The sequence below is a fragment of the Nipponia nippon genome, unplaced genomic scaffold, assembly GCF_047370975.1.
Source record: "Nipponia nippon isolate SJK-2023a ecotype South Korea unplaced genomic scaffold, ASM4737097v1 scaffold_5, whole genome shotgun sequence".
Classification (NCBI taxonomy): Eukaryota; Metazoa; Chordata; class Aves; order Pelecaniformes; family Threskiornithidae; genus Nipponia; species Nipponia nippon.
Genome location: NW_028262369.1, coordinates 66658917 through 66681760, shown reverse-complemented (window position 1 = coordinate 66681760; position 22844 = coordinate 66658917).

Here is a 22844-nt window from a genome sequence, read left to right as displayed (position 1 = left end):
CGTCCACTTAAGAGGACTATTAGGGATGCACTGGACTGAGCTTTCTCCCCAGCCACTTTTCTGGCTGTGCTCCGTATTAGGCTCAGCTGAGCTTGACTGAGTTGTTTGTGATAGCTCTCCAGTGCTCTCCTTCCTTTTATCCTGGTGTGAGGGTCAAAGGTGGCTCTCTTCCCTGTGTTGGGAAGAACAGGCTAAGAGATCAGTTGGCAAAATCTTGCAGCCCCTTCAACTCTGGGAACAGGTAACAGTTCATGGAAGGGTTGAGAGAAGAGCTGAGGGGACTGTTTGGAGGGGTGAAGGTCAGACAAGTTCATGGATATTGTCTTCCTCTTAGTCTTGGCCTATGTTTATATCCAGATCACAAACCATCAAGTAACTGCATCTCTCCTTTAAATAAATGCTTTTTTTTTCCTTCAAAAGCACATACTGATACAAAGCAGATCCAAAGCTCTTGTTTTCCGCAGTATTTCAGAATTGCTTTATTGACTATCCAGTGGAAGCTGCAAACAAAGGAGGAATCTTATCCAGCTTTACAGTCAAAACCTTCTGTATCTTCCAATGTTAAGCGGAGGGCTTTGTTTTCTTATTTAAAGAACAGATGGGGTCTGGTATTCTGCTGAGTGACAGCTGAAGTCATCACGGACACGTTTCCTTGTGTTTCAGGATGGAAACCAAGCAGCATGAATTGAACTGTGTGCTTATCCTCTCTCTCACACGTGTACACGCACACCAAAACACGTGCAGTGCTGGTGGTATTGTCTCTTGCAGCTTGGCAGTAGGGTTGCAGCTGCCGCAGGGGTTCGGGTCTAGACCTTTGTTGTGTGGGAAAGCAGATCCTGGCATTCTGAAAACGTTGGTAAAACCTGACATAATGGGAGAAGCAATTGTGTCATGGCAACTTCCTTGTCCAATAATTAAGAGTGGGAGTTACACTCCTTGGCTTGTCCCTGTCTCCCAGCAGGGACAGGAGGAGATGACAGCTGGTCATGTTCTGAAGTTCAAGTCGGAATTTATTAGAGACTACTGTTATTAGCTCTGGTATTTCTGTTGACAAACAGGTGTGAGAAAGTCTCTCTCGTCACCTCACTCTGTCACAGGAGAGCATTAAGCGTAATTAAGTCTTGGAGAAGATCGTCATTAAATACAGTTCTGCCATATCTCAGAAACTCCTGGTTACTCATCTGCAATGGAGCTGGTCTGTGCTCTGAACGTGCCGCCTTGTTGCCTGAGATGAATAAGGCTATATTCTGAGCTGATGTAGCTGTCTTAACTTTACCAAAGCAAGTAGAATATGGTGATATACGTCCAGCCATGTTCTGACTTTTAGCCAGGTCATTATGAGTCTGTTCCTGAATCTGCCAGCTTCGGTGGACTTTGGCTTAGGCCATATGTCTACAAGAACATGGTTCTGTAACACATAGTAATTTCCATAACAGCAGATTCCTGGGGAAGAAACAAATTGTTCTGTTTTCATTACATCCACTGTTGTGTTTCAGTTCTAACAGCAAACTAGAAAGGTCTCTGAAATATTCCAGTCAATCTCATAACATCTTAAAATATGTCTCCCTAATTAAACAATATCCAGTTCATTCCTCAGGTAGAAACAGAATTAAGCAATTCATCTGTGTCACGGTTTTGAGCCCACTCTGGACAGTGCTTTTTACTGTGTGGATTGAATAAAGACATTCCAAATAATTTATTTCAAATTCTTCAAGCTGAACCCTTTCCTGCCTCTGAAAATACAAAAGATGCCTTTGAATACACTATCAAATATCAAACACTTGTCTAAATTGTTGTATTTGCTTTTATGCTAGTTTATTTTGATAGCTTTTGATGTAATCCTGTGTAATTTTGTCAAAAATTTTTAATATTGTCTTATATACGATCTAATGTGACCCAGCAGATACATATTCAACAATATAAATTCCACCAGGACAATCAGTATATTGGTACCAAATAGGGTTTGATCAGTGTATTGCTATTGAATCTAAGGATGTTCTCTAGAATTAAATGAAGCTGGCAACATGGAGTATTTGGCTGAAGTTCCATGCAACTCCACCAGAATGTATTCATGGTGTAACATTCTGTGTTGTAATATTAATTATTTAGCTTATTTTACAATTGTTGGAAAGGATCATAAATCAGAAAATTGTGAGCAAAAGCAGTGGAATTCCTCATAACTGCCCTTTCCTAGCTTTTCTTCAAGATCTTTCTCCATCCTACTTGGTTCTGCAAGCAGTGTCTTAAAATGAGTTTAGATTGCTCCTAAACTCTCAGCGCTCCCCAGCTCTTATCGAAGCCAAATTTATAATCTTATTTTTTAAATGTGTTCTGTAGTGTGCAATTACTTCAGGACAATGGTGTTAAATTAAGCAATACATAATATTTGGAAAGCCTTATTAGGTATGTACGACTGCTCAAAGAACTGCCAGGTGCAAAGATGCAGTCTGGAGAAGTTACCACCTAAATTCAAATGTGATGTGAGCAGTGAAGGTCATGAACAGAGTAGGGAAGCACTAAAGTTAAAGTTACTCTGTAACTCTATGATCCTTCAAAACTTAAGCTCTCCAGAAACATTCAATTGAGCAGTTCTGTTAAATATAGCGCTCCGCTTTAGCCTTTCATTTTGGCTGTGACTGTTTGAATTCTCATCCAGCCTCCTCCACTCTGTCTGTCTTGGTAGTTTTTCTGCTTCCTTTTCCCCGCTCTTGGCTCTCTGCTCCCTGGCTCCCTTGCCAGCCTTCCCTCGTTCCCGTTCTGCCTCGGAGCACAAGAAGGGACTCGGTCACTGCAGTGGTCTCGTGAAACGGAATGCTTCCTTCTGCAAGGGGTCAGGCACTCACAGGCTGCATCAAGCACTTTCTGTTTGGATGGCTAAAAAGCAGCTATTTCATAGCTTTGGGAAAGAGATCAGAGAACGATAAGGGCGGCTTTTTTTTTTTTTTTTTTTTTAATTCTTCATCTTAAAATGCACCCACCTTCTATTTCTTTAAATCTGCAGCAGGAAGATAGGCAGGAGGCTGGGGAAAAAAGTTTTAAAACCATAACAACAACAGGGCTCTAAGAAGAGGGCAAGTTTTACCTGCTTCATCTGAGGCAGCCTGTGAATTGAATTCTGCCAAATTCTTTGTTCATCTCACTTTCCAGCGATGCCCTTGTCTGCCCTGAGCACGATCCTCAACTTCTCTTTTCTTTGACTATCCCCACATGTTGGAGGAATTCACATTCTCATTTAAAATGCTAGTATTGCTGGCTCTGACTTCTCATATTTTCTTTTCTTCAGACACTTTCAATACTTAGATGTTTTTTTCTAGCCAGAGCTCAAGAATCCTGGGGTTATATGAAAAGCTGTTTTTATTTAAAGACAGTATTTTTCTGGACTTTTTGAAAATGAAGAAAGTTTGCAAAATAATGTAAATGTTCTCTACAGGCTCAAGAGGCAGCAAGGGGGAAATTCTCTGCTTATTAATATCTTGGGGTTTGACCAGCCTTGTGGTTTTAGGCCACGTGACGTATACTGTTTTACAGCTGGAGGTTAGTAAAGCTGAGTGCGGGGGCTGTTCTCTACATCTACAAAGAAGAAAATCAAGACCTCACATCCAAACACCCTGGAGTTAGATGTGGATTCACTTTCCTGTGCAGAGTCACCTCTCACCTTGGTACCTATGTGATCTGAGGTACTGCACAGATGTCCCTTAGAAAATATGCATCTAGTTAAGGCTTCAGCAAAATGATCCTATATGAAGCATCCAGGTCTGATGAATGCATCTGTAGTGCGAACGATAGCAGGGCTCGTGCTTTCTCCCTTAATGCTGCTGGCGACTGACGATGCAAGTGGACTGATGACCCTTTCATGTGGAGGAGCTGTGCTCTCCTGTCTCATGGGAGTCACGGCAAGTGTAAGCAATGCTCCTCACTGACACAGAGAGACTCCCTGGTTCACGCTATTCCTGATCACTGCTGAATAGCAGAGCTTTGCAAAGCCTAGACTCTCCTAGACATCAGCCTCTTTCGCTGTGCTTGAATAGCTGAAGGAGACACCTGTGCCAGCACTAGGAAAGGGAGACTGCTCCCTACAGGGAATAATTGCCCAGCTGGGGAGCAAGAGGTGAGGGAGCAGGAACTCCTTGCTCTAAGTCTCATCAAGCCCAGGTGAACTGAGGGCCAGCACATGTTCACTTACCTGTGCCAAAACCCAGAAGAGGCCAAAAATAAAATATTCTCATTAGCCGTATTCCCTTCCGATAGCAATGTGTTAACTCTGTAGTAACAAGGACTGAGAGAAGGTAACCGCCCTAATATAATAATTTTATTTCTCTGGTAAGAAACAAAAGCTCTGCTCACCTAGAATGACGACTTTTCTGCTATTTAAGAGAGAACCAGGAATATGGTGGGTCGTGACACTTGTGCTGGGGAAACTTTGAAAAGAGTAAAGACAGTATTCTTTTTATTGCCCCGACAGTTCTCTGTCAGTGGACTATATGAGTACGTATTAAGCAGTGTTATCATATACTCCAGCCGTTTCTCTCCAAAGAGAGCTCACTGATGGTGCTGTGTTTATAGATTCTAACCTGTATTTCTTCAGAGGTCATGTAACATCATTATGAAGTCTTGTGTGTCTCTGCCCTGTTTGTGATGGGTGACAAATGGAAATCTCTAGGCAAAGTCTGCTCTGTGTACCTAAGCTCAAGAAAAAAGAAAGATACGGATTTACTATCCCACCACACCAGCTGAGAGACCGGAGTCACCACTGCTCTGCCTGAGCAGTGACCGCTAGTCCATAGACTCAGTCCACTCATAGCTAAAGTACAGATTGTTCCCAGATCATCCAGGTAGAGAGGGGACACACTGGATATTTTACCTTCATGTGCTCCAGCAGTTTTTTGCAGAATGGCAAAAGCACAGTGCTGTAGACCTACACAGATCCCTTCACACCACTAGGATCTTCACCCTAGAAGTGAAGCTCAGTGACAATTCAGCCAGTACTGTGGAAGGGTTAAGGGGGGCAGCCTGTTTTATTCTGTTTTATATGGTTTATGCTGTTCTTGGACCTATAATATTGAGCACTTTCCACCAATATATCAGGCAATCTAACTAATGATTGGTGTTGAAACAGCTACCCAATATTTTTGCCTGAAAGCAGAGGCTGTGCATTTCTTTTTTTATAGCATGTTTGTGTAGTCCCTAGAAAATGGAGCCCAGATCCTTAGATGCACTAATTCAGTGACTGACGTGATTAGTTTCTTTTAAATTATGAGTACTCATATGGTGATTTGATGTACTAAGTCAGTCTGATGTTTATTAATAGCTTTCATTTTATATTTGCTTCCTTATCTTTTTAATAAAGTGAGCGTATTACTGAATAAATGTGGTACAGTTTCACTGATACCACCAAAAATGGATGTGATGATTGAATCATGGCCACAATTAAAATAGAACAGATAAATCTGGAGACTCAACTGAGCAAATCACAAGATTAATATGGCAGATAACTTGTCAAGGGTTATGCAAAAGGTATTTGCTTTGTGGTGCTTTGGCATGTGGGAAAGTTGAAGGAGACTATTTCATTTCAATCTGGGGCTTGAGCCTGTTCTAGGCAGCATGGTGTGGTGACCTAGACAGCAAAGATACACCAGTCCCTTCTGGTCTTAGACCCTTGCCAAGTAAGACTGCCCAAAACAGATGGTAATCCATCCTGGTTCGTTTAATTTGCCCTCAGCAGCTCTATGTGAATGCTCTCTCGTTAAATCTCACTGTTGTTGCAAGGTTCTAATTTATTGTTGTTGTTTGTTACTTCCCCCTTCCGCACAGTAACACAGAATCTGTCAGCACAAAGATGCTATTTAAATCCTACACATTAGTGGTTTTTAAATAACGTCCCTTGCTAACTGTGGACTGTATGCAGCTGATGGTGGCAGACGCAGAAAGGAGGGAGGAATGAAGGCGTGTGCTTCTGAGAAAAGAGAATAGCTAAAGTAGTAACCAATATTAAAAGTTCCCTAAAATCCATGTGTTCGCATTCACTACTGAAACACGGAGACATTTTTTCATCGTGATAAAAATAAAATGCCTTTGAATTTCCTCTGCTTCATTTTTTTTGTTGGTGTATTAGCGTCCTGCAGGTCCCGAGATCCACGCAATGAGCCCCCAGCCGGAGGTGGCAGCACAGCTGCCTGTCTCTGCTGGAAGCCGTCTGTCAGGTTTTCGGGTGGCCTGGCCAGGCAGGAGAGGAGAGGCGGTTACTCAGGTGACATTGATGCTGGCCAGAGAAATGGTGCTTTCCTTCCTTCTGGCCTGCAGCTTCACACTGTCATTTCCCAATGAAACGGCTTTGGGATCCTTAGTGTCCTAAGGGGTCTGTGTGGGAAGGAGGGGACCCACTCCCTTTGCCACTGGCTGCTTGTGGACTCCAGGTTACTGTGGAAAATCCCACAGCCAAACAAATCCAGTTGCTGTCTTCCTGCTTAATTTTTTCCTGGAATTGGCTCACTTTGCTGTAGCCAGGTGTTCTTCCAGAAACGCAGATTGGGGAGGGGCGGGGGGACAGGACATGGACGACGGCGGTGGTGGGTCCATGCCAGGAAGAAGGGTGTTAATGCTGCCACTTAGGTTAACGGACATTAGTTCTGCTGACTGTGGGTCTAATGATTTAATCTGCACAGTCACTGCCTTTTCCTTACAGTTGTTATTCCTCGATCTAAATTAGGAAACTAATAGTTGTAAGATCATAACTTGCTCTAATGACTTTTAACCTAGAATCAGAAGCTGCTTTTGCATGTCTCAGAATAGATTGCTCTTCTAACTAAACAATTAAAATTTTCCCAGCTCAGCGGGAAGCTGAGCCTGTGTCCCTCATGTGTAGTCTAAACTGTATGTAATTAGCTCTTTAATTTCCATTAGAATATGAAACAGCAGCCTAAGGTTCATCAAAGATGAGACAAATCCTGTAACCTTTACAGGAGTGGTAGTAGTTCAGTGTTTGTGTGATATCAGATTGTGGTCACAGTGGCAATTAAAAGCAGTTTGGCTGCTCTTTGCAAGGACTCCAGCTTCTGGTTTTCCCCTAAAATAAATGCCTGTTTAGGAGAGTTGATCCTCGGTGATGATGTAGAGAAAAAAAACGGTATGTATCAGAGAGTAGAAACCAATCTGAAAGCAGCAGGAGCTGAGCACACACCGGTCTATAACACATGGGTTTCTGTCATTGGGAAAATTTTTTCCCCTTAAGAAAAAAGCCCTTCCTTTTGCTCCCACCTCCTTACCTCACCTCCTTACCTCACCTCCTTACCAGGAGCAGTGCTTTAAAGTGCCACACCAGGGAAGGATGGGTGGACAGTCAGGCAGGCTGCAAGGAAGGACAGCAGGTTGCCAGCCCATTTCTCAGGTGTGGAGGCTGAGCCCAGGAAAGGGGCAGATCTGTCTGTAAGGCCATGTAAAACTTCTTGGAAATACTCTCCTGTTTAACGCTTTTCATCAAGAGTAGCTGATTGTTGGTGCCCTGAGAAAAGGGTCAATCTAGCTCTGGTACATGTTGTTCTTGCCCTACGTTGTTTTAATATTTGTCCCTCTCCTTAACAGAGGGGGATTGAGGAACAGTACGTGTGTTGGCTTCTGTATTCAGCTTCTTACTGCAATTAAGTGTTTAAAATGTCTTCTCATCCCCTGGTACTATAAATATTTAGATAGCTTATTGTATGATTATATTTTTGCCTGCCTCTTGTGGTACAGGCTGATGAGGATTTTGAAAAAATTCATAATGCCAAGAAATTGGGGAAAACTGAAGAGATCCGTGGGGTTTTTTACATTTCTAGCCATATTTGTTTGTGTTGCGTGTAGCACACTATGCCATTTACTGTACAGCTACAACATTTCACAATTTTCTCTTCCTGCAACAATTACCCTACTAATAGTCATTTTTCATTATTTAGACTGCAGTAACCCAGGTGTGCTATCTACGTTCCAGAGACAGAAGCTTAGTCTCTGAGTCGGATAAAATCTAGAAAGGATGTAAACACAGAAACACAAAAAGCTGGAGGGAGGAAGCATGTAGAACCAAATGATGACAGTAAAGGCTGGGACAAATCTCATCATTTATATGTGTGCTTGGTTTTCTGTGTTAAATACATTTATTTCCCTTTTTCCCATCATATAAAATCAAATCAGATAAATATACTGCCAATGTAAATTATGCCAGTTCATGCAGATTTATTAAACAGACCTTCAGCTAATGTGAGCAAAGATACCTCTTCATCTGTCATAGGAAAAAATCCTGGTAAACTTGCAATTTAAAAAGTATTGAGAATTTTTTTTTTTTTTTTTGCCATTCACTATTATAGGGCCAAGACCCAAGTCAACTCTTCTATTTCACAGTAGGTCAGGAAAGGTAAATAGCATCCTTCTTTTTCTCTAAAAATGTCCTTTATTAGTAAACATTGATACTGTATGTGTCTTGTATATTTTTAAAGGATCCATCCCAATAGCCCATGTTATGCTATCTGAAGATATTGGCCTTTGTTTTGTCCCCATTCTTCAGGGTAAATCCCGAGTCATTTGACTGAGGTCAGGGGAGTTATACTGATACCAAGGCAGTCTAAATGACAGATTAATCAAACCACATAGCTAGCTCAGACAAAGTTTATGCATTGCTTGAGTTGGGTATAGATTTTTTTTCTGATCTCTCTGCACACAGATGAATTTCGTTTCCAACAGTCATCTGCTGGGAAAATAGAGATGCTGTATTTAGCACAATCTAACTCAAAGTGCAATGTAGTGTGTAGAGACATTCCTGTTGATATCTGTGAGTTTTAGTTTGGACCCATACGGTTTTGAACAAAATTCGCATTATATTGATTAATCAAACTCTCAAAAGCAGCAATGTTGTAACGCCTTCGAAATCGCATGACAGCTGCTTGCAGAGGTGGCCTGCCAGCATGTGGGAAAAGCAGTATCTGTCCAGCAATCTCCTGCAACTAAACCTGTATCACAAAGCCAAAATTTGCCTCTAGTGAGCACCCTCTGACCAAGGAGAAGGTAGCTAACTAACAGCTGTTTTCCAGCTGACTCAGAGAAAACAGCTGCTACCAAAACAGTCGCGTAGCACTTGGCATAATGGCAGCCAGGTTTTTTGAAGTGCCTTCTAGGTATAAAGCCAGAACTTAGCGACACAGCATCTGTAATTTGCAGGCATAGGTTTATGTGTATGAAATGGAGCCAGCAGGGAAAAAAAAAACCACCACCACAAAACCCAACAACAACAAAAGTCAAACTCTGCTTGCACAGTAGATGCAAAGAAGTGAGTTTATGTTCCAAGATGGGGGAGAAACAGAATGCCACTTCTTGCTTGTGCATGACCATATATACAACAGCTGTTGTATCTGCATAACTTTGTGAAAGATGTGGCTACCTTTCAGAAAGCAACTTACACCAGATGTCTTCAAGGAATGAGCAATTCAGAGGTGTAATTGGAACCAAACTTTGTGAGCAGCTGAATGATAATTCAGTGGTCCATCTAGAGCTGGTAGATATACCTTGTTTTGCTACCCAAAATTTTTTGCTGGTTTGGGCTTCATTAGTTTGGCAGTGTAATAGAGAATGTTACCCAGGTATAACACCAGGGATGTTCTGCTCTTTTAAGATCCACTTATCTAGTTGCAAGCTGTGTAATCTCTTGATCTGCTTAGGTATTAAGAATTGTGGATAGTTATATCATTAAGTATGCCTTTTAAGCAGAAGACAAGTGATCTGGCAATATGGGAGTGCCTTTGTTACTCTTCATTATCCTCTGCACAACAGTAAGATGATCTATGACTATATATAAAGGGATCTGTGAGGATCCACTTAGTTTCTGTCTTTGTCCTGGACTGCCTACTGTATATGAAATGGATAATTCTTTCATTTCATCTAGATGAAATAAATAGAAGTCACCTTACTTAAGAATTTGACATTTCAGATTTTTTTTCAGAAAGGGAGATGATTTGAGAATAGCAAAAAGTGAAGAGAAAATGAAAAAGATGATCCTCAGTAGAGCAGAATTTCCACCAATTAACAGATGTTGAGCTTTAAAGAAAAATTAATGAGGGGGAGGGGGCGGACCTATGCACTATACTTTTAAGGATATATATTTGTAGTGTGTGTGCCCGATTAGAAAAGATACCTCAGTTCTGCTATTGCATCCCATCCCTGAAAACATGAAAAGTGAGTGTAGCTATGAAAGGACACTGGGGCTTAGGAAGATCTGTGCTTGTCTACAAGTAATGACTTTCCTATAGCTGTTGGGGATTAGTGGATTAGATGCCATGCCCTATGTCTATGGCTCTTAAGAGGTGATTGCCACATATACGTTTTTTTTCCTACTTGTGATGTTTTTATTTGGAGATCTGTTCAAATTTTTAAAATTTGGAAGTTAATTTTATAATGAATAAGTCTCAAGAGAAAAGTTACTGTGCGTGTACCATAGCAATCAATAGTGGATGTAAATCAAACTGCAGGCAGAGTAGTGGTTCTCTGAAGTACAGGTTGCCTCCAGAAGTATGTCAGCCATCCTGGGATGCCACCTCTTCAGATGCTTTGGACTCTCTTCCTAAAGTCTCATTCTGCAGCTATGAGCTGTTCCTCTAGTGCTTCCCAGGCCAATTACATGTATTGAATCACCTGGAAGGAAATAATTGGTGACAAAGGATATCTGGTCAAAAAAAGACGAGAAATGAGATATGTAAAAATAATACAGCCAAAATCTAGAAGACAGGTTATGCAAAAGTGGGAGAAAAGAAGGCCTGTATGATAATTTGCCCATTTTCTCCAGGCTTAAGCATCTTATCTTTGTCTTTGAGGTGCCTTCTTTATGTCCCCGTGCTGTGTGAGTACCTTACCATCTGTAACATGTTTCTTTATACAGGCCAATGCAGTCATCCTCATTTTATGGATGAGGATTTGTACGATGATGCTAAGGTCACCCAGAAGTGTGTGGTAGAGAACTAGTATCTCTCCAAATCTTAGGATGGTAGAGAGCTAATATCTCTCCAAATCTTAGGACAGTGTCCTAACTTTGGACTACCCTTTCAACATATCAGGCATTCGTGCAAAATGCAAGGTGTATGCAGCAGCTGATGGCAGCTGGTACAGATTCACTAAAGCAAATCTCTTCTGTGACTTCCTGATGCCTCAGGGCACTCAGGAGGAGCAGCGGAGTTTACATGGCTGGAGGATGTTAGGCCTTTACCATTTCTACACTGCTGATTGAATCCAGTTCAGAGCAGTCCGGTAGTACGTCTTGGACTCAGAAGATGCCGAATACAGCTCAGCTTTTGAGGCCTTTCTGTGTACGAGAAGCTCTAAGAGCATCAGCACTAGATTTGTGTCTACTGGTATCTAATTTGTGTCTAATAATTAAATCTAAATTGTGTCTAATTTGACCTTTGGTCAAAGGTTCACATGGATTTTACCCGTAGTTGGGATCATTCAAGCATCTCCTTTTGAGGTCCTTTGGTGTCTGTTAAAAATGAGCTTAGTTCAGAGCATGTCTAGGGTCTCTGTCTTTTTCCTATTTGTCTACTTCAATGAAACTTGCAGGTATTTAATTACTTTTAAGAAATCTGTGATTCTCTAGTTTGGTTGAAAGCAGCCAATTAAATAAAAATTGGATGAGGGAGGAAAGAGTTGCATGCTCATAATCAATGTGATCACATAATCCCTGTTTCCACTGGAAACAACGCTGAGACCTGACCTCCTCCCTGTACCATGAAGCCGTTTGACATCTCTGATTTCAACAGTGAGGATGTGGCAGTAGTTATCTGAGCTAAAAATGAGCAATAAATGAAAATGACTAATACCTCTACAAAGAAAGCACACATAAGAACTTAACGCTTGTTGGTTGCTTGAAGTTCTGTATGTTCTTTTTTCCCTGAAGTTTTCACAGTGCTCTTTTATGAAATTATTTAGCCCAAATGGGCACATACACTCAAAGCAGTCTAATGCTGCAGATGTATATGTGTGTTGTAACAGGGATAAATAATTTCTCATGACAAGTTAGTTTTCATGTCATTATTCCTGCAGTTAGACATGAACCAACGGTGATTTCATTAATAGCTTGCAGTGTTCTAGTACTAGTGGAAGTACCGATTTGAGTGACTTAGCTTTTCTAGCAATAGCGAGATGATCTCATTATCATTCAACAAGCCAAGCAACTCCTTCTGGTTTGAACTGCTCAAATTGATGGGACAATGATTGTCATCGTTTGGAGTGCTCCTGTGATTACTTCCTGAGGGTATTACCTGGGAAGACTCTCTTAACATCAAACCCCAGTTACTATCTTGTCCACTGTTGCATGATAAATAACAACAAAGAAAAGTCTGTAATCTTGCTAATCTACTCTTTGCCAAGCTGCACATTTTATAAATAGGGCAATGGGAAGACAAACCACTCCTTACCATTTCTCAGCATAGAACAAGTGACAGAGGGTGAAGTGATTTCTTCTGTATTCCTAAGGTTTCATTACTTTTTATAAAATACAGTGTAGCCTGTTAAGAGGAATGATAAATTAGTAAACCTAAATTACAGTTCTCTAAATCAATACACAATATATATTTTGGTCACAGTATTTTTTTTTCTCTTTCTTTACTTACTTAGTAATTAACAAAATTCTGTAATGTGGTATGGGTCTCCTAGGTATTAGAAACAGAGAGAGTATGTGGCAATTGCAATTGAAAACCCCAAGCTAGCTATTTACTTAATGCTGATGTATCTTCATGCTTTGTCACTATCTACAGCAGCGCTGTAATTTTGCTTTCATTTTGTACATTTTCCAGAAATCTTACTTCTAAGCTGTTTGATGGTCTTTAACAAACATATCGTTTGCAGAATGCAATAGAGCGTCTGCCTCTGGAGCACCATCTCTCGCGGGTAGGGGTTGTTTAGATAAGTAGTCTTGGCTCTATTGCTCCTCCACAGGCTCACGTATGCCCTCGGTCACTGCTGATCTGGGCTGGGAACCCAGCCAGACCATACCACCAGCTCTCGTGGCGCTCATGCCACGCTTGCTGCAGAACCACCTGGCACAGGGGAGGGACAGGCCACGTGCTCAAGTTTTCCCCCGGTGTGAAGTCAGAAAGTACATTTGAACCCAGATTTGGGAAGTGTTCCTAAGTTTAGATCCATGGCTTCCCACCTCTTTGGGTAAGCTGTACCCAGCGGATGTGACTCGGGTGAGCGACGGTGGGCAGCTCAGGTCTGCCCTGTACAGCTTTTCTTAATGAGGCAGAGAGATGTTGTCTTTTAAATCTGTACTGGAGCTGCTTTCTAGCACAGAACAAATTTCTGCAGTAAAGTGCTTGTATGCTGTCTTTAGATACCGTATAGAAATGTAGTGGTGCAGACACACTGTTGTTTTTAAGAAAATGTTTTCTCTATATTTCAAGGTGCCAAGTTGGTTAAAAGTGCCCTTGAAGGTCAAACAAGAAAATAGTTAATTTTGGTTCACCAAAATAACCCAAATGTGCTTGTAATAATAGTAAAGACAATCTGACCAGGCAATCCAGACCTCGCTCCTCACATCTTTTGGGCCATTTTAGGTTCTCTGAATGATACATGCAAAAGCCATGGGTATATGTAGAACAGATGAATAGGATTGGGAAGAGGGTTTGGACTGGATCTTCCTCATTACTATTGCAAAACAATGCACTGCTATGGCAATGCAAACTCTTCACAGTTGTTAAGCCTAAGAAAAAAAAGAAACAAGTGTTTTATTATAGTCAAATAATCTTTGCTTGAAATAAGTATTATTGACACAAAAAAGAGCAACTTACTCTGGAAAAAAAGTGAATAGTTGTACATAAAACTTGCTGCTTGAGGTGTGGAAAATCCCCAATGCTGCCAAGGTCTGTTGTACAACACCTAGTACAAGGGCCACCTGTCCCTGCTTAGAGTCAGCGTCCATTACTGCAAGACTGCAGAAGAAATACTCCATCTGGGTTCATGAGCTCTTGAGGATTCATGTTATGACATCGCATTTAATGAGCGGTTTAAGAGCAGTACTGCTGTTACCAATAGTTCTGCCTTTCACATTCCTGAAAGCTTTGAATCTGTGATTCTTTTGCTTCATTTGCTGAAGCCATTGGCACTAACCTCGACTCTGAAGACACGTGATGCTAAAGAATTTTGCATGCAATGTTCATATCCAATCCAGATTGTTTTAGCTTTCTATTTGGATAGAGCTTAGAAGGTGCTAATCACCTTTCTATCTCCCAAATACGGTTTGTGCCAGCACGCAGCATTAACAGGCCCCTTATATTTGATTGTGCACAGTTGGAAGGCGTTATGCCTCAGTATCAAAGAACATTTCAGGCAGTAAGCTATTAAGGCAGCCATCATTTAAATTAAAAAAGATGCTTCGGCTTAAGTGTGGATAATAGACACTGTTCTCAAAACAAGGATTGAAACTTCCTGATGCCACCCTGCAACTGAGACATGGTCCGTGCGCTCACACAATGAGCTTTTCCTACTGTTTACATCTCCCTCGCCCACATTTCCCACCCACGTTGGTGTCGGGTGTAACTGGGATGCGCTTGACTTCGAGAGGGTCAGCAGGCTGAAGAGGGCAGGCACTGAACAACGTCAGGAAGTTCAAACCACTCTGATCCCTAAACATTGCTTGCACAATCTTTTTCAAGTAGTCTTCTGTGCAGAATTTCTGCCTTCTGGTCACTCAAAGTACTTTTTTTTCTCTTGTGGTCCCATATCTGTTCGGAGCTGGATTCGGGAAGTACCAAGATAAATGAAAGGGTTTTACTTGACTGCTAAGTAGGCTTTTCTAAATCTCCTATGCTGTACAGTTTGTATTAGTTTTAGATTAAGTTTATTTTTTAGATTATCCACACTGGTTCAGCAATCCCTTCTAAAGCCCAAACGATGCAATAAATAATAGCTGAGGAAATCAGGAACCAGACTCCACGTGGAAGAATCTTATTTTTAAGGCACACCAGATGTTCAGAATGGGAGACTGAATCAGGGCATGGATCCATAAAATGAGAAGCATAATAAGTGAAACTCTGCGTTTCCTTTTTATCAAATTACTGTTCAAAAATTCCCATCATCCCTCACCACTACCAGAACAGTTCTGTCGGGGAAGCCATGAATTCATTAGATAGCCCGTATTTGCAGAAGAACCACCTTGTCTTCTACACTTCAAGGTGAGCTTTCCTTTAATAGTTTCTAATGCTGTAATAAAAAGAAATGAGCATGAGATTCTCCAAAGTTCATACAGAGATAATAGCATGTAAATCAAGGAGTAACTATATTAGTCATGAAAGCTGATGGAAAAAAATCCTGGCTAACTAAAATAACAACTAACTGGCATTGATTTCAGTGGGATCAGAATGTCATCCAACTTTCTACTAATGCTAATACCGGTCTCTACCTCCTTATACGGGAGGAGTTTTAGAAAAAAAAGTGAAATTATGATCTTGTGGAAGAATGGAAGCTTTTTTACATGACTCCCAAAGCTTATAGTAACCCTATTAATATGTTAAAGGCTGCAGTTCACAGATGTAATTTACATTGACGTAGTTTAAGTTCAACAGTTCTTTCTTAAACCCGAGAGCAGAATTTCATGCAAGGTTTTGAAGAGTATCATGGGTTGAGTAACATTCATCTTCTGTCAAAATCACAAGTGCCCAAACCAAAATAAAGCAATTTGATCCTAGCTCAACTCAGCCCAACTTCTCAGCTAAAGTTCATCGTTTTTTTTAAATAGGCTGAAATATGAGAAGTACCTTCATGCAAAACAGGTGGGACACCTAACTAACCTGACAAAACTAACCCAACTGCTTTCCTTAAATTCCCTCTGTAGCCTGGTGTAGGAGTGGAGTAGGAGGGAGCAAGAGGAAAGACACATATACACACACACACACAGAGACTTAGGAGCGGGACCCGAAATTAGGAAGTGTTGTCCCTCTGGAGGACGCAGAAGGAAGGTGGTCACTCAAGGGACTCCTAACATTGGACAGTGTCAGTACATGCCCTGTGCCTTCACCCTTATTTTGTTTGTGGCTGTGTATGTCGTTTTGGCATGCCGTGTATGACAACAATATTATTTTATTATATTATTCTGTTATATAATACTGTAATATTCTATGTACTCCCACTATTGCTTGATGGGGGGCTGGGAAATACTACAAGCCTGCATGCATTTCTCCTTCCTATTATAATGGGAAGCAGCATCTCTATACCTTTACTTCTATAGCTGCCTTTATCAGACAAGATTGAGAGAAAAAGGTATCATTAGTCTAATAATGAGTGTGTGAGCTTTTAGCAATTACATTTTCTCCCTACTTTGCTCCTGGAAAGTGCCAGGTACCTATAGGGAAAGAGATTATGAAAGTAAGTTACATTTTCTCACTAGCCTAATGAGTACAGATACATACAGAGAAAGTGTTCCCTTGGCTAATTATTTAGTCAGCAATCACTCCAGTTGTCCCTGCCATGAAACCAAGAAACGGAAGGAGTATAATAAATATAGACTGGGGTTGCTGACCAGGAAAATATATCACAGTTGGGTGGCATAGGCCTCAGGACATGCTATATGAAAAAACTGCATTTAAAGCATTGACAGAAACAAATTTAATTAAAATTTGAATAAGTTTTCAAGCAGAATTTCTAGTTCATACGCTACATGGCCAGCTGTCTGAATAAAGTTATGTTGTGCAAATCCACTCCCTTGCTTTAGGAGTGATTAAATAGCTGGAAGAATTTGATTGCTTTTGTTGTCTATCTTTGCTCAATTCACAAAATTTAGGCTTGGAATATAAATCACTGCCTAGATTGAGAATGAGATCTTCTCTTCTCTGCTCCTTTTAAAAGAAAGCAAAAATGGCAATTAAATATTATCTACTTCACTCATACAGTACTAAAAATTCATTTCAATCCTCTGTAGAATTGCTAACTCTGAGCTTCCCTCCTGGACCCCCTCCCCTTAGGGGTGTTAGTTCAGATGCTTGAGAAAATCAACTCTAAATAGGCATATCTCAACTGTTTAGTTTAGAAGATCTAACTTATTATCTATATAACCCTGCTGGGACTGGCAATACCTCTTCTTGCACAGAAACAGGGGTACTGCAGAAGTATTCTCTCAGCTTTTTCCAGTCTGCTTAAACAGCCCTTAAATCTCACTTAAAGAATTAAAAGGGAATTTCAAGCATGCTTTACTGAAAGGGGATTGCATTTTTGCTTTGAATTATCAAAAATAACTAAGCCAAGAACTTTGAAATTTTTGGGCAGGTCTGGAAAGAAGATGCCCCGGTTTCATGCAATCTGTGTCCTCTCACCTTCCCAAAATACAGTTTGAGTGGTTATTTTCTTCCTGGCATGCAGCAAAAGCAGCTATTACTCAATAACTAAGAAGTTGTCTCAGTCCTATGAAAGCCATAGGCCTCATATCTTGAGAGCCATCTACTGGCACTTTATCTATTATCCACATATTACATATCCACATACCCTTCTCAGTTACAGAGCTGACATGTAGCAGATTTTACATCTTCCTGCTGTGATATAAATAAGAACTACTTAAAGCAGACTAGGCTCGTAAATCATCTGCAGGGGATCTCTCGGAGACCTTACACCACCGGACTCCTCCATGCCCTGTCCACAGCCCATACAGCGAGGCAGTGGCTAACGCAGGACACGGGGCTGCAGAGAACCTTTCATAACTGCCGTGTGTTTCTCCTGCACAGCAATTAATAGTAATAGTAGCTACCTTATTCTGAAGTCATAGCACATTTTGTGAAGCAAAGGAAAAACAAGTGGCGAGGCTGCATTCTGGGCAGCGAGTGTGCCATTTCCATAGGAAGTAAAAGCCTTTGCTGGTCGTATCCTGCTTCCTCCCAGCTCACCCAGCTGGGATTGAGACCCTCCCCTAGGGCTGCGTCAGGAGGAGGGTGGACACTCAATGGAGCCAGCTTGTTGTGCCAGAAGGTCCCGCTTCTCCCAGAAACACAGGACCACTGGATAGCAGGGTGCGTGCTGTCCCTCAAAACCTTGTAGGACGGGCTGGGAGTGGAGCGGTGTCAGCAAAGACACAGATAATCAGCAGAGAAAAAAAAGAGTTGAGAGGTGGTGGAGAAGGATGAGTAACTTCATGGATATCACAAGTGCAAAGACATCTTGTTCACATTCAATTTGGGTCTCCCAATATTAGCAGATGGAAAAGGCAGTTTTATTTTCATGTATTGGGCAATGAGTACCCAGGATGCTTTCTGTTTATGCCACAGACCTATGAAAAATCATAGAATCATAGAATCGCTAAGGTTGGAAAAGACCCTTAAGATCATCAAGTCGAACCGTTAACTTAGCACTGCCAAGTCCACCACTAAACCACGTCCCTAAGCACCACGTCTACCCATCCTTTAAATACCTCCAGGGATGGAGACTCAGCCACTTCCCTGGGCAGTCTCTTCCAGTGCCTGACTACGCTTTTGGTGAAGAAGTTTTTCCTAATATCCAACCTAAACTTCCCCTGGTGCAGCTTGAGGCCGTTTCCTCTTGTCCTATTGCTTGTTACTAGGGAGAAGAGACCGACCCCCACCTCGCTACAACCTCCTTTCAGGTAGTTGTAGAGAGCAATAAGGTCTCCCCTCAGCCTCCTCTTCTCCAGACTAAACCACCCCAGCTCCCTCAGCCGCTCCTCATAAGACTTGTTCTCTAGACCCTTCACCAACTTCATTGCCCTCCTCTGGACACGCTCCAGCACCTCGATGTCCTTCTTGTAGTGAGGGGCCCAAAACTGAACACAGTACTCGAGGTGCGGCCTCACCAGTGCCGAGTACAGGGGCACTATCACCTCCCTGGTCCTGCTGGCCACACTATTCCTGATACAAGCCAGGATGCCATTGGCCCTCTTGGCCACCTGGGCACACTGCTGGCTCATGTTCAGGCAGCTGTCAGCCAACACCCCCAGGTCCTTTTCCGCCAGGCAGCTCTCCAGCCACTCCTCCCCCAGCCTGTAGCGTTGCATGGGGTTGTTGTGACCCAAGTGCAGGGCCCAGCACTGAGCCTTGTTGAATCTCATACAAATCTCTCTGTGCCACCGTTGTCAGAGTTAGAGAGGAGTAGGATTTAGGAATGCACTCTGCCTTTAATTCCCTTTTCTTTAAATGGAAGCTATTAAAGTTTGCATTTAAGGCAGCAAGGGTCTCTTTATTATTACAGAACTTTACTTGATGTACTTTACAAGTCTGTCTTCTTTTTTAAAGTTACCATTTATATGTATCATTTGACATCAATGTTTTAGCTAGTGAAGCATCTTCATTTGCATTTTTTACTGTTTTGAGTTGGTATGCCTTCAAATAATTTCTAAATAATAGTTACTTTTGCCTGACTGATCATAAAAAGTGTTTCTATCACACACAAGCAATGACGTTTGGAATAAAAAAATTAATTACATGATAGGGAGTGAAATGTTTTCAGGTTTCAACAATGCTGCTCTGTATTGCTGTTTTGTTTCATTTAAGGTACAGTTAAATATATGCATGATAGCTTGCAAATCAGATAGGAGATTAGTGTGGCTTGATGAAATACTATACCTAGCTAAGTATTGGTGCTATATGTTAAATGGGAAACAATATTAGTTTTCCTTAGAACATCATCTCTGTGCTAGGTGTTGGTAGTCTGTTGTGTACAATGTCAGTATTGACAAAACATCCCTTTTGGATTGTAGATAGAAAATGCCGTATGATCTGTTTTTCAGAACTATAGATTTTCTGGGCCTCTCCCTTCTCAGATATGGAATCTGGTTTTACAATACCTAAATAGTGAATTTTTATGCACATATGTGGGTGTGTGTACGTGGGTGTTTATAAAAAATTTCTAAGGATATTGACTTCTGATCCTTGTGAGAATCCTTATGCAAATCCTTTGGAGTCTTAGCACTTTTTCTGTTGTACTTAATTCTCATTGATGCCCCATTCCCAAGAACAATCAGAAACGCTCCCATGACCCTTCATTCTCTGACCTGAGACAGGCCAGATGAAGGCTGCCCACGAGCCTTTCACTGCTTAGTGCACAGGACCGCACCACCACTCTGGCGTAGTCACTTTGGCACGATACCATGACAGAGCAGCTGAACTGAAGTCCTCATTCATGCGTATCTTGATATTCACCTGGGGTATACAAGTGCCCTTTGCTCCCAAAAGCTTCATGTGTGACAGGTAACAATGTTGGGTGCATGCTCTGGTACCCACACCATGTGCTCGGTTACTGTGGCAGGGATGTTCGTACTGGCTTCTCATCAGTAGGGACACTGATGCTAGATCTCCATCCATACGCAAAAGGAAAGCATGGACAGGCTGTTATCTGTTAGAATGATTTAGCAATGTATCAGGAGACATGGAGCAGGGCTTTACAGATACGGGCTGGCACAAGGTAATGAATACAAAATGATTGTTTATTGTTTCATAATGCATGAAGTAGGAGTATCAAATGATGTTAGCAGGTGCCAAGTTTAAGAAAGTTATCTTCTCACACAGTACCTGAAGCTCATGACCACAGGTCTTCCTGGCTGCCATATGTTTGTGTGGTTCATGGGAAATTCATGGGAAGAAAATCTATCAGGAGCTATTAACCACAGAGACACTAGCTCTTGTCCCTGAGCAGTCCCAGCTTCTAGCTGCCTGCGAGAGCACAAGGAAAACACCACTGTAACCTTGCTCTGATGTCCTATTCCTAGCTACACGTCAGAGGACCCATAAGAGGTATTTCAGCACAGTGTGTAGTGTCTTCTGTGGGCCTTCAGCAATGCTGCCTCTCTTGCAGGCAACGACACTCCTCCTTAACTGCATCTGTTAAACAGCTGAGCGGTACTATCTACCTGTCCTCAAGGGTCTACTGAAAACAAACAAAAATGGCTCATACATCTGTATGTTGAGCAGTACTCCATCTGTCTGCGGTTGGGCCCTCTCTCCTCTACAGACAGACACAGATCAGGTGTTTCTGTTGACAGCATTGCTATGTGGAGACAGGAGAGGATAAGTCAAACTACTTGGGATTTGTTCAGTTAAACTATTAATTCCCCTTGGTGGTTTGCAGGAGTCAAATCTAGGTAGAAGGATAGCATGTGGTCGTTTGGGGTGAGCTGAATGTAACTTCTGCAAGATCCACCTTCGTAGAAGGTGAACCTAAAAGTTGACTGAGAAATGCCATTTGGAAATGCTGTCGTATGTCTCCAGGTTGTTTTTCTTTTTCATTTAAACAGTTTTATTGCCTGCTAGGAAAAAAAGCAACCACTACAATTCCAATGAGGTAGAGTAGCTAGAAAGACAATGCTATGCTAAGGCTGCACTTACTCTTTCACGTTATAACACTTTCATGCTCTGTCTTAAAAACAACTCTGGGCAAAAGAGCCCAAAGATAGAGAAGGAAAATAATGGGAAATAAGAGACGGATATCACACTGCGTCAGACAGAAGAAATAGCTCACATGGCCGAGAAACTGATGTCACACAGAAATGACACCAGCGAATAGCTGCTGTGGATATTCTCCTTGCAGGCCCCAGTTCTGCATCGCCATTCAGTACTGTGCTGGGAAGACAGCTGCAAAAATAAAGTTCAAATATCTCTACAATGGTAAAGGTCCCCACCACCACCACCTCTTTCTGTATCTGAGTCTTTGAAGAGCTGTCAGGCCACTTAATCCATTGTAGTGCTGTCTGTCCTGGGAGACAGAGGTGATTTCTACTGCTGGTAGCAAAATATCCAGTGCTACGAAGGTGCTTGTAGGAGCAAAGCTCTTTGTAAATCAATCAAAAAATAAGACTGTTAAGTTGGCGAGCCCTGGTAGTACTCCAGAGTTATGAATTTCTTCTTCTCCCTTGAAGACGTTTTGTTGCTCTTCAGGAATAAACACTGCTGAATAACCATGACTTTATATAAATAATACACTCCTTCTTACAAGCTGCATGAAATGTTAAAACTCCAGAATGGACTATAAACGGATGCATAAATCTTTAGGATCCATGCATTTCAATCCATCTATTTAAAAAGGATCACAGTATTTATTTGCATTTTCCATGCCCTTTGTGCATTTTTTTCTAACATTTCATGTGTGGAGCAGCGCAAAATAGTGTTCCAGTGTATATTGCAATACTTTGTTCTGTTTCTTGGCATGTGCCAGCACATTCAGTTGAAAGTAAAGCATAACATAAGACAGCTTTTTTGGCATAACAGGTCACCAAAGTAGTGGAATGTTTCAGTCAAAACTCAAAGTGTGAGACACATTGCTGAAAGGCAAGTCGTCTTTCAGGAAAAGCTGAGACCTTTCTTCATCTTTATACATGAGGAGTCTTGCTCTGAAGCAGTTAATTACAATGAAAAATATGGCATGCTTTTTTCATAACTGGCCATGAATTGTGCTTGGATTACACACTAGTTCAAGTGAAGAATAAGAGCCATATTTCTCTCACAAGTAAGGGGAAAAAAAGTCTGACAGTATGTAGATGAATGTAATCTACTTGTTGTTTACAGACCCAAAGGATCCCTCAGTGCATTAAAAATCCATATGATATCCAAGAGTGGTATACTTTGCATTGAGATGCGTGATTCAGCTGAAAGCTGTATAAAATCTGTGAAATTGCATATAGCCAAAGAGTACCCTACTGCCTGTGTGTTCGAGTGAAGCCACAGGTACTTTTCCTGCACGTTTGAAAAATAGATGATCAAAAAATCTGCTTGAGATTCACAAACTTCTGACGGGAACATGTGTGTAGGCTAAGTCTGCCAACTTCTGGTCAAACCAGGCTGAATATACTCAGGCCTGAAAATACTCAGGCCTAAAATAAGCATTGCTCTTCCATGGTGGGGAAAACT